At 52.5% G+C, this 12,150-nt stretch overlaps 1 protein-coding gene across 1 annotated transcript in view; it reads left to right on the top strand.

The window, feature by feature from the left end:
- Positions 1–9,717: 9,717 nt before the first annotated feature.
- ASS1 (argininosuccinate synthase 1) overlaps positions 9,718–12,150 on the top strand; it is a 55,918-nt gene continuing 53,485 nt past the window's right edge. Inside the window, exon 1 of the mRNA XM_012457972.2 lies at positions 9,718–9,736. The gene's annotated coding sequence lies outside the window, so the exon portion shown is untranslated. The remainder of the gene's footprint in view (positions 9,737–12,150) is intronic.

Below are 12,150 nucleotides of genomic sequence, written 5' to 3'. Positions count from 1 at the left end.
ATCTCTGGTTTCAACCAGTGACTTCTGGGTGGAGAGATTAGAGGAGGCGGGAAGAAGGGGGGGAGGGGTTTCCCAGGCATTCCTGTCCCCCATTCGTCCAGGGTCCACCTGTGAGGGCCTTGCTTGGGCTGAACGCCCCTCCTTGTGCAACTCCAGGGGTCAGTGAGTCAGAACTGGAGCCCTGCTCTTGGCTGGGCTGTTAATTTTTTATGGAGCTGGGGACTTTGCAGAGACAGCCCGGGGCAGGGGCGATGCAGAGGTGGAGACCTGCAGAGCGGGGCAGGCTCCTCTCTCACCCCTGCTGTCTCCTGCAGGCAGCTCCCAGTCTCACCCAGGCCTTCCATGTTTGTGAAACTACGCGTCATTGAGTCTCCGTCCAGCGTCTTATAGACGTGGGTTTATTAGTCCTCCCAGGAGCTCCAGAGCCAAGACAGTGTCCCCATATCACAAATGAGAGAATGAGAGCTCAGAGAAGGCAGCCACTCATCTCATCTCATCTCACACAACCTGGAGGGAAGAGGACTCAACCCAGGCCCATCTGACTCCAGAGCCTGGGCTCTGACCACCAGCCTTTCCTGCCTCCACTTTCCAAGGAAGGGGATAGAGAGAGAGGGCCAGGGGCAGCTGAAGACAAGGGCCCTTGGCAATTCAAGACCTGAGGAGCCAAGAAGGCAGTGTGCGTTCAGCCCCTGCCTCCCCACTTACTCCTCCTTTTCCATTTGAGGCTATGGAGGGGAGGCCGGAGGGAAGGAGTGACTTGCTCACAATCACACAGAAAGCCCAAGGTAGGCCAGGCCTTGGAGCCAGGTTCTGACCCAGTCTCTTCCTCCCAAACACTCCAGCTGCTGACCCCACTCCCAAGGATGGTTCCGGAGCAGGGGAGGTCCCTCCCAAGCAAGCCGCTGCCAGAGAGTATTTTCCATCCAAGAAGGATGTCTGCCACTTCTGTTTCCAGCTGCTAGCTGTCACTGGCCGAGGCCCTGTCCAAGCCGCCCAGCCCCCTGGTGCTCATGACCTCCGAAGTCTGTTTGCACCGTCAGGGGTGGAAAACAGGCCTGCAGGTCGCTCATTAAACTCCCTGATGTAGATTTTCCAAGAACCCGACGACTGGACTCTGTGTTCCTGTGGGTGGGGACTGGCAACCTGGGGTTTGGCCTGGAGGACGCTCTCTGTTCCTGGGGCCAATGCCCAGGTTTGGGCAGCGGCAAAGTAGCTTCTGGTGCCAACCACCTAGAAGCGTCTACACACCAGGCCCCTTCACACTCAGCAGGCAGAGAACCCTTGGGTGGCAGAGGCGAGAGAGGAAGGGCGGGAGGGAGTTTACTGCAGGGCTCTGTTCACTGGCTGTATCTATGCCTTTAGGTGGCTGGGGGCATTTGATGAGATCACATCCACTAAGCTTGCTCTGCAGCTGCTCAGACAAGTGGCCACAAAAGTTAGAGCTGGCCGGCCTGGTGGCTCACGCCTGTAATCTCAGCACTGATCTCACCTGAGGCCAGGAATTCTAGCCCAGCCTGGCCAACATGGGGAAACCCCCTCTCTACTAAAAATACAAAAATTAGCCAGGTGTGGCCAGGCACAGTGGCTCACGCCTATAATCCCAGCACTTTGGGAGGCCGAGGTGGGTGGATCACAAAGTCAGGAGTTTGAGACCAGCCTGGCCAACATGGTGAAACGCTGTCACTACAAAAATGCAAACATTAGCCAGTGTGGTGGCATGCGCCTATAATCCCAGCTACTCAAGAGGCTGATGCAGGAGAATCGCTTGAACCCAGGAGGCAGAAGTTGCAGTGAGCTGAGATCGCTCCACTGCACTCCAGCCTGGGCGACAGAGCGAAACTCCATCTTGGAAAAAAAAAAAAAAAAAGGGCCGGGCGTGGTGGCTCACGCTTGTAATCCCAGCACTCTGGGAGGCCGAGGCAGGCGGATTGTCAGATCAGGAGATCAAGACCACCCTGGCTAACATGGTGAAATCCCGTCTCTATAAAAAAAAAAAAAAACAAAGGTCAAAGCTGACTCTTAGAAAAAAAGTCCCCTGGTTGCAATTAGAGCATGGAGCAGGGGAAAGCCACTCCTTCCCTCCGGCCTCTCCTCCATAGCCTCAAATGGAAAAGGAGGAGAAAAGTGGGGAGGCAGGGGCTGAACTGACACTCCCTTTTTGGCTCCTCAGGTCTTGAATTGCCAAGGGCCCTTGTCTTCAGCTGCCCCTGGCCCTCTCTCTCTATCCCCTTTCTTGGAAAGTGGAGGCAGGAAAACCTGGTGGTCAGAGTCCAGGCTCTGGAGTCAGTTGGGCCTGGGTTGAGTCCTTCCCTTCCCTCCAGGCTGTGTGAGATGAGATGAGTGGCTGCCTTCTCTGAGCTTTTTTCTGTCTCTTAGAAAAGCCCCCTGGCGCCGGGCGTGGTGGCTCGCGGCTGTAATCCCAGCACTTTGGGAGGCCTAGGTGGGCGGATCCCCTGAGGTTGGGAGTTTGAGACCAACCTGACCAACATGGAGAAATCCCATCTCTACTAAAAATACAAGTAAATTAGCTGAGCATGGTGGCACATGCCCGTAATCCCAGCTACCTGGGAGGCTGAGGCAGGAGAATTGCTTGAACCCAGGAGGTGGAGGTTGCGGTGAGCAGAGATCGTGACACTGCACTCCAGTCTGAGCAAAAAGACTGAAACTCTGTCTCAAAAAAAAAAAAAAAAAAAAAAAGAAAAAGAAAAAAAGCCCCCTGGCTGCAATGTGGAGCATGGAGCAGAGGGGATGGGGGATGGTGACCACAGGCAGGAAGGTAGGTGACGCGTCTCCTGCAGAGGTGCATGTGAGAGGTCACAGTCGTCCAGGCTAAGACAACAGCAGTGAGGAGACAGCAGGAACCAGAACACACATTCTTCAGTTTTCTTGCTGGAGCCCTCAACCCTCTGCTCTGTGCCAGCATCAGAGCTTACAACAAGGAACCGATCTGGTGGGGAGGGAAAGGCTAAGGGAGGCGTCACTAAGGAGCAGTCTGTGGAGAGGCCGCCACAGGCAGGCGGGTAGCAGCGGTGCAGTGGGTGAGGGCAGACGAGGAAGTACAGGCATTGAGATTTGATCCTAAGAGTCATGGGGACCATCAAAAACTTGTTTAAGAAACCATTTTATTCATTAATATTGCAGGATATAGTTCTGAAACCTTACAAATCTTTCAATAAAAATATAACTACAAGCTGGGTGCAGTGGCTCATGCCTGTAATCCCAGCACTTTGGGAGGTCGAGGTAGGCAGATTACTTGAGGCCAGGAGTTCAAGATCAGCCTGGGCAACATGGTGAAACCTCATCTCCACTAAAAATACAAAAATTAACCACGTGTGATGGCACATGCCTGTAATCCCAGCTACTCAGGAGGCTGAGGTGGGAGGATCACTTGAGCTCGGGAGGTGGAGGCTGCAGTGAGCCAAGATCGTGCAAAAAAAAAAAAAAAGTGACTGCAATATCCTTATTATTACACCTAAAAAATCAATAGTCATTCTGTCTTGCTGTTATTGACTATCTCATCAGTGTTCAAACTTCCAATTGCTTATAATAATATTTTTTTGGCACATAAAAGAAATCAGGATCCAAATGAGGTCTACACATTGTGATTGATTTATTTTATTGAGACAGAACATGCTTTGCACCCAGGTTGGAGTGTACAATGGTGCAATCTTGGCTCACTGCAATTTCTGTCTTGGCTCACTGTGACCTCTGCTTCCCAGGTTCAAGCAATTCTTGTGCCTCAGCCACCTGAATAGCTGGGATTACAGGTATATGCCATGACACGTGGCTAATTTTTTGTATTTTGAGTAGAGACAGGTTTTCACCATGTTACTCAGGCTGGTCTTAAAGTCCTGGCTTCAGCAGATCTGCCCACCTCAGCCTCCCAAAGTGCTGGGATTACAAGCCTGAGCCACCACACCCAGCCTTGATTTTATCTCTTATATCTCTTTTAACCCAAACATTCCCCTTCTGTCTCTCTTTTTTTCCTTAAAAATCAACTTAATTGAGGTATAATTTTTTTATAGGAATACAAGGCTGGTTCAACACCTGAAAGCCAATCAATGTAATTCACCACATTTATACAATAAAGAAGAAAAATCATATGATCATTTCAACAGATGTAGAAATAACATTTGACAAAACTCAGTACCTACTTATGTAAAAATCTTTCAACAAATTAGGAAGAAAAGTTAACTTCTGACAAAAAAAAAAAAAAAGGAAAAAACTGGGCTGGGCATGGTGGCTCACACCTGTAATCCAAGCACTTTGGAGGCCAAGGCGGGTGGATCACCTGAAGTCGGCAGTTCAAGACCAGCCTGACCAACATGGTGAAACCCTGTCTTCAAAAAAAAAAAAAAAAAAAAAAAAACTGTGAAAAACATACAGCTAACATTGTACTTAATGATGAAAGACTGAATCAATGCTCTTCCCTAAGATCATGAACAGGGCAAGGATAGCTACTCTTACCAAATATATTCAACATTCTATTAGGGATACTGATCATTGCAATAAGGCAAGAAAAAAAGGTACAAAGGTAAGAAAGGGGAAAGTAAAATTGTCTCTAATAGACAACATTCTGTCTACCTAGAAAATCCTGAGGTATTTACAAAAATCTACTAGAGTCAATCAGTGAATTTAACAAGGTTGCAGAATATAAGGCTAATATACAAAAATTGATTTTATATACTGGGAACAATTGGAAAATAAATTTAAAATATCATTTATGATAGCATCAAAAAATGAAAGTTCTTAGAAGTAAGTCTGACAGAAGATAGGCAAGACTTGTACACTGAAATCCATAAAACATTGCTCAGACATCTGAACCAAGATGGATCTTTTGTCACCGCCACTGAAATTGAAGACTTACCCTGATTTGATCATTACACATTGTATACAAGGATCAAAGCATCACGTGTTCCCCAGAATATGTATAACTAAGAGATATCAATGAAAACTACAAAAAAAAACCCCAAAAAAAAACCAAAATAAAGAAATTGAGGACTTTTATACTACCCATCAAAGATATATCAACCTACCAGGTCTTCCTCTCCACTGAATGGAAGACTTAGGCCTTTGCCTGGGAACAGGCCTCCACCTGGCCAGTCATCCAAAGTGTCCAGTAAAATATTTATCTCAGAGCTGGGCCCTGGAGCACCCATACCTGTCATCTCAAGAAACTCTATCTCTTCTCACATCAGAAGTAGCCTTGATCACACCAATGCCACAGACCCCAGACCATTCCATGATGGCTCCATATTGTATGTCCTGTGTGGAGGATGTCTACCCCAACCTGCTCCATTTGGAACACCTGCAAAGTGTGGAGACTTCATTCCAGGAGACTGGTATTGGTCTCTTGTCACCTGCAGAGACGTTATGAAACTCCAGCTCTTCCAGCTCTGGGTCCTGCTAGTCTCTATGTTGAAAAGATTCTTTTTTTTTTTTTTTTTTCTTTTAAAGACGGGGTTTCACCATGTTGGTCAGGCTGGTCTGGAACTCCCAACCTCAGGTGATCCACCCGCCTTGGCCTCCAAAGTGCTTGGATTACAGGCGTGAGCCACCACGCCCGGCTGTTGAAAAGATTCTTGACTGGGATTTAACATCAACTAAAGGAGCAGTTTCCTGACACTCAAGAATACAGTTGACCTTGAAAAACACAGGGGTTAAGAGTGCTGACCACCTTGCACAGTTGAAAATCTGAATATAACCTTTGACTCCCCCAAAACTTAACTACAAAAATCCCACTATTGACTGGAAACCTTACCAATCACATAATCAGTTGATCAACATATATTTTGTATATGTATTATAAATATTGTATTCTTGCAATAAAGTAACCTAGAGAAAAGAATGTTATTAAGAAAATCATAAAGAAGAGAAAATACATTTACTATTCATTAAGTGGAAGTGGATCATCATAAAGGTCTCATCTTCATCTTCTCCTTGAGAAGGCTAAGGAGGAGGAGGAGGAAGAGAGGTTGTTCTTGCTGTCTCAGGGGTGGCAGAGGCAGTAGCAAGTCTGCATATAAGTAGATCCACACAGTTTAAACTTGTGTTGTTTAAGGGTCAACCGTATATACTTGAATATATCCTAGAGCTACACCTCTGGTTTAAACTAAACATTGAAATCTCCACAAATAAAGATCATCTCAAGATATAGCCTCCTACAGATTGACCTGTTTTAGTTCCTTTCCTGTTGCTCACATATATAGCAATTAATACTTTTGAATGAATTAAGTTTTTTTAATTGCTGGGGAAATTTAAGCCGATATAGATAAACAGACATACCATGTTCACGAATTGAAAAACGCAACAGTGTCAATATGTCCACTCTTCCCAAGCTGATACCTAATAATATATTGTAATTCCCAGTCAAAATCCCAGCAGACTTTTTCATAAACTGATAAGCTGTTTCCACTATTTATGTGAAAATACTTTGGTTATGTGTCCCCACTTAAATCTTGCCTTGAATTGTAATAATCCCCACATGTCAAGGGCAGGACCAGGTGGAGGTAGTTGGATCATAGGGGACGTTTCTTCCCCCATGCTATTCTCGTAATAATAAGTGAGTCTCACAAGATCCATTGGTTTTATAAGCATCTGGCATTTCCCCTGCTGGTACTCATCCTCTCTCCTGCTGCTCTGTGAAGAGGTGCCTTCCACCATGATTGTACGTTTCCTGAGGCCTCTCCAGTCAGGTGGAACTGTGAGTCAATCAAATCTCTTTTCCTATAAATTACCCAGTCTCGGGTGTCTCTTCATAGCAGCATGAGAATTGACCTAGAACAGCCAAAATTGTTTTATGAAAGAACAAAGTTGGAGAATATACACTATTTGACTTTGAGATTACTGTAAAGCTACAGTAATCAATGTGGTATGGTACTCGCATAAGAAGAGGTAAACAAGGCTGTGCACGGTGCTCACACCTGTAATCCCAGCACTTTGGAAGGCTGAGGCGGGTGGATCACTTGAGGCCAGGAGTTTGAGACCAGACTGGTCAACATGGTGAAAGCCCGTCTCTACTGAAAATACAAAAAATAGCCCAGTGTGGTGGTGCATGCCTGTAATCCCAGCTACTTGGGAGGCTGAGGCATGAGAATTGCTTGAACCCAGGAGGTGGATGTTGCAGTGAGCTGAGATCGTGTCACTGCACTCCAGCCTGGGCGACAGAGTGAGACTTTGTCTCAAAAAAAAAACAAAACAAAATAACCAAAAAAAACCCCTCTCAGGGAGGATCACCTGAAGTCAGAAGTTCGAGACCAGCCTGGCGAACATGGTGAAACCCAGTAAAAATACAAAAATTAGCCTGGTGTGGTGGCTGGCCTATAGTCCCTACTCAGGAGGCTGAGGCAGGAGAATCACTTGAACTGGGGAGGTGGAGGCTGCAGTGAACCAAGATGGTGCCACTGTACTCCAGTCTGGGTGACGGCGTGAGACTCCAAATAATAAAAAAAGAATACATAAGTGTCTCAGATCCCAGCGCCTCTGTTTCTCCACCTGCTCAGGCCTAGTTGCTGCTCTGTTTTTAGGAATGCCACCAAGCTCACTTACCTAGAAGGTGCAAAGGCTCCCGGAGGAGCTCTGCCCCACGTGTGGGCAGGGGGTAAGCTGAAGGTCAAAGACTGTGGAGGCCCAGCGTCAGGTGGGGGAATCCCCTTGGGCCACGCCCCACTTTGGCCCCCAGCACTGCTCTGCAGGGTGAGGGCCAGGGCAGGGTTGAAGGTCCACCTGGCCGATAGAGGGGTGCAGGTAGAATACGGCTCATTTAGATGCTGGCCAGTCCTCCCTGACCTTGGTCTCTGCCTCTGGGAAACCACTCACCCCGCTGTTGGTGGCAGGAGGGCGGGGCAGGGGCTGCTGGCAGTTTGGGTCCCTGTTTTCTTCTCAGGAGAGCTGTGACCTCACTGCCCCTCATGTCACCAGTGCCTGTGCGTCAAGAAGGATTTGTCCCCTAGGCTGGAACCATTTCTGCAGCAGGGAGTAAAGGTGCCGGCAGCCCATGACCGTGGGACTGTGACCTCAGTTCAGCTCAGGCCGGAGCTAGAGCAGAGGGTTTGGGCCAGAGCTTCAGATGCTAGATTGTAGCTCCGCTCTGCCACTCACATGCTGTGTGGCCTTGGGAAAGACACGCCGTCTCTCTGTGTGGCAGGTGCCTGCCTGTACCATGGGGATAGCAATCACAGGTGTTTCATACAGGGTCATCGTGACGGTGAAAACAGAATGCTGGCTCTCTCCGGGGCAGTCTTACCAACGAGAAAACCGGCTGTGGTGGGGAGTGACCGCCCCAAGGCCACACAGTTGCTGCAAGGGTGTCGTTTAACGGGTGTTCCTCACTTGCCTCCTGCTAGTGTGGAAGGCCCAGAGGCTCCACGAGGCCCCAGGCTGGTCCTGTGAGAGGGCCGAGGGGGCCAGTTGTGACGCCACCTCCCAGCTGGAAGGGGCCTCAAGCCACCACATGCACCTAGCCCCACGTGACTCCCTGGGGGCCCCCTTATCAAGGGCCACCTCCCAGGTTTAGGTGCCAGAGAACTAAGGGGCTTAAGAGAGCATTGAGCTGTGGCTTTGTTTACGAATTGGTTTGATCCCTTTTTCCGTCTAGAAGGACTCACAGCTACTGCTGCTGGCTACGAGCTTGAGGGGGTGGTGGGGGCTGGCCGGCAAAGGGGCTGGCAGAGCGGCTGAGAGTGGATGGTGATTAAAAGGAGTGAGACTCCAGGGTAGCGGCTGGGCAAGGCTTGGGGCTCCCAGCTCCCCCAGGTTGAGAGCCGGCTGAGGACCGGGAGTCCTCCCCTCTGGGGTCAATGCTCACTATGGAGCGACTGCCTTGGATGGGATCCCAGGGCCTGCTGTTTTACTGGGGCCGTGGTTGCAGTGATCAGAGCTTGGGAGCCGGCAGACCAAGTTGGGAAACTCCTGATGCAGAGAAACTTCTGAAGGCTGGCCTGGGGTCACGGCTCCCAGCTGCTTTTTACAAGCGAGAGACTTCACCGCCCTGAACCTCAGCCTTCTCCCCCGTCCGGGGGGTTCGCAGCCAGACAGTCTTCTACTTGCTGCTTACTGGTTGACCTCTGGTGTCTGGGCAGGTGCCAGGCCCTGAGAAGACAGCCAGACACCAGCCCTGGCCTGAGGTATGAAAGCCGGGCCTTCCCGCGCCGGCTCACCTCCGGCTTCTCAAACGTACTCGGCTCCCGGGGCTACGGCGGGGAGGGAGCCGCTCTGGGGACTACGGGGGCCCAGGCTGCCGCCACTGGATGGAAGCAAGCACGGAGCTCCCTGCGCCCGTCCGTGGAACTCTTATCCCCACCCCCACCTCGAAGTGTTTGAACGCTTCCCCAGGGCCGGGCGGCAGGTCTCTAGAAGGATGGCTGCGGCCACACCCCCGCCCCCGAGTTACGCGGGTCGCAGCCACTGCCGCCTTCCGTGGCGCCACCAGCCCAGGGGCCAGAGCCAGGAGCCCCGCGCCGCCTGCGCCCCCGCCCGCGCGCCCCTGGGACGGTGAGCGGGCGCCGGGCCCAGGCGGGGACCTGGGGGGAGGTGGGGAAGAGACCGGGGATGGCGGGGGTGTGGCTGTGGAAGCTGAGCGACTCCAGACGGGGGCCGGGCCCGGGGGCGGAGTCTGTTGCGCGCGTCCCCCCACGTGGCCCGGGTCCCCGGCCCTGCCCCCGGGCCCTGTGCTTATAACCTGGGATGTACACCCTGCCGGCCCTGCTCTGTCGCCTGCAACGGCTGCCCGGGCCCGGTAAGGAGCCCCCGGCCCCTCTCGCTGGCCACTCCCTAGCCGAGGGCACCCCCTCCCCGGATCCCGACGAGGAGGCGGAGGGGACGCGCGCTCCGAGACCCTCGGGGGCAGAGGGCGGACCCTCGATCGCCACTCGCTGGGAACTGGGACCGAGGCGGGAGGGAAGGGGCTCCCGCTGCTCAGACGCCCGGCGCCGGATTCCAGGTTCCTGGGGCCTGGGGGACGCGGCGGGGGCGCGAGTCCCCGAATCCGAGAGCTGGTCGGGTTGTTTGTTCCCTGTGCGGCTGCGTCCTTTCTGGACTCTTTCTAGGATCCGTCTTCCTCTGTGTCGTGAAGCCCCCACACGGAGACCCGGGGAGTCTGGAGCTTGTCGGGGGGGGGCTCCCGATTCTCTCTCCCCCTCTCCCTCTCGCCGTCTGTCTCCACCTCTATTTATCTGCGTAAAACCAGGATTCTAGCCCCTCTGGGGCTTGAGTGTATTGCTTTCCCCTGAGCCTCAGTTTACCCCGGTCAGATGGGCATGGTGGCCCTGGCTCCCTTCCCTGCAGGTGGCAGCAGTTGCCGGCCCTGACCCTCCCCAGTGGGGCTGGCGGCTTCGCGGCGGTTTCCTGCTGGCCTGGGCTGGGCTCCTTGGGAGGGAACGTGCCAGGAATATCCTCCCTCCCGGCTACTGTTGCCTTTGGCCCCTGGGAGGCTGTGCTATCCAGGGAGGCAGGGTCATTGTGAAAGAGAGGAAACTCCTCTCCCAGTCTGCCAGGGCTGTTTCTGACAAGGAGGGCTGCCCTGGCCTCAGTATTCTTTTCTGAGAAGTGGAGTGTCCCCTCCCGAGCGGAGCAGCCGGGTCCAGCTGCAGGTCTTATTGCAGGAACAGACCTGTCCTCTTCCCAGGGGCAGATGAAGATGGAGGGGACGTGGGCTTTGATCCCCTTGTTCTCAGCCCGCACACGCCCAGTGATGAGGAGGGCTGGTCAGGCCTTGGCTCAGCCTCCAGCTTCCCAAGCTTCTGTTTCTTTTTTTCCTTTCTAAAAATTTATCAGAGATGTGCATATTGCTCAGGCTGGTCTCGAACTCCTGGGTTCAAGCCATTCACCTCCCTCGGGCCTCTCAAAGTGCTGGGATTACAGGCTCGAGCCACCAGAGGTGCCTGGCCCCCAAGCCTCAGTCTGTTAGAGCTGGCTGGCGCTGAGGGCTCAGGATACATCTGCAGAGAGTGAGGCTGCTAAGGGCTCTCTAGACTGTTGAGCTCTGGGCCTGGGCCCAGTTGTACAATAACTGTGCCTGGTTTAGGTTCTGATGGGATGGAGGGAGAAGCAGCCATGGGCTGGGAAGCTCTGCTAGGAGCAGGAACTGGAGGAGCCTCCATTCCAAACTCCCTCCCGCTCCCAGACCCCTTTGGCCCAGGGCCTGGGTGGCGAGCTTGGGTGTAGGGGCGGGGGTCTGTCCGGGAGGGGCCATCTGTGCACTGTGCTGAGAAGTAATTCTGGTTCTGATCTGTGTGGGTGGATCAAGTGAATGAATAGTGACTCCTGCCTGCTGAGCCCTGAGTAGGGGGGGCAGGCACGTGGCGAGGGGGAAGAGGAGGTCTCAGTCTCAGCACAGTCTCTCCATTCCTGAGCACTTGGCAAGCAGGCCCCAAGGCCCCAGGAACCTTGGGGTGGAGCCAGACCCAGAACCACCTGCTGCACCCCCCTCACCTCTCCCCACCCCATCCCATCTCATCTTTGCCCCGTGGGTGCGGGAGGCCAGCCAGGTCAACCAGATGCCTCATTTGAGCACTGACCACACAGCCCCTGAAGTGAGCGGCTTGCCTGTGGGCACCGGGCAACCACGTGGAAAGAGGTACCCTCGCCGGAATTCAGAGTCTAAGGCTCAGATTTCTGATGTGGTTTTGGGCAAAGCTGATCTTCCAGGGCCTGGCTCCCTCCCCAGACTTGGGGTAGACCAAGCACCAGGTTCCAGTGGCTTCAGCTCTGGATAGAAGTTGAATGAATGAATGTGCTCTTCTTCCATACCCAAAGACAAACCGAGCTCAGCTGAGTTAGAATGTCAGAGAGGGCTTGCCGGGGAGCCTCCCATGGGCCTGAGCTGTAGCACACAGGCTCTTCTGAGAAATACAGGGCACGGGCTGCGCACAGTGGCTCATGCCGGTAATCCCAGCACTTTGAGAGGCTGAGGCGAGTGGGTCACTTGAGGTCAGGAGTTCGAGACCAGCCTGGCCAACATGGTGAAACCCTGTCTCTACTAAAAATACAAAAATTAGTTGGGTGTGGTGGCAGCCACCTGTAGTCTCAGCTACTTGGGAGGCTAAGGCATGAAAATCGCTTGAACCCAGGAGGTGGAGGTTGCAGCGAGCCGAGATCACACCACTGCATTCCAGCCCAGGCAACAGAGCAAGACTCTGTCTCAAAAAAAAA

The sequence above is a fragment of the Aotus nancymaae genome, unplaced genomic scaffold (assembly GCF_030222135.1).
Source record: "Aotus nancymaae isolate 86718 unplaced genomic scaffold, 86718_ANA_hifiasm-v0.15.2.pri h1tg000003l, whole genome shotgun sequence".
In the NCBI taxonomy this organism is placed as follows: Eukaryota; Metazoa; Chordata; class Mammalia; order Primates; family Aotidae; genus Aotus; species Aotus nancymaae.
Note: the sequence above shows the minus strand (reverse complement) of the source record. Positions and strands in the feature narration are given on the sequence as shown.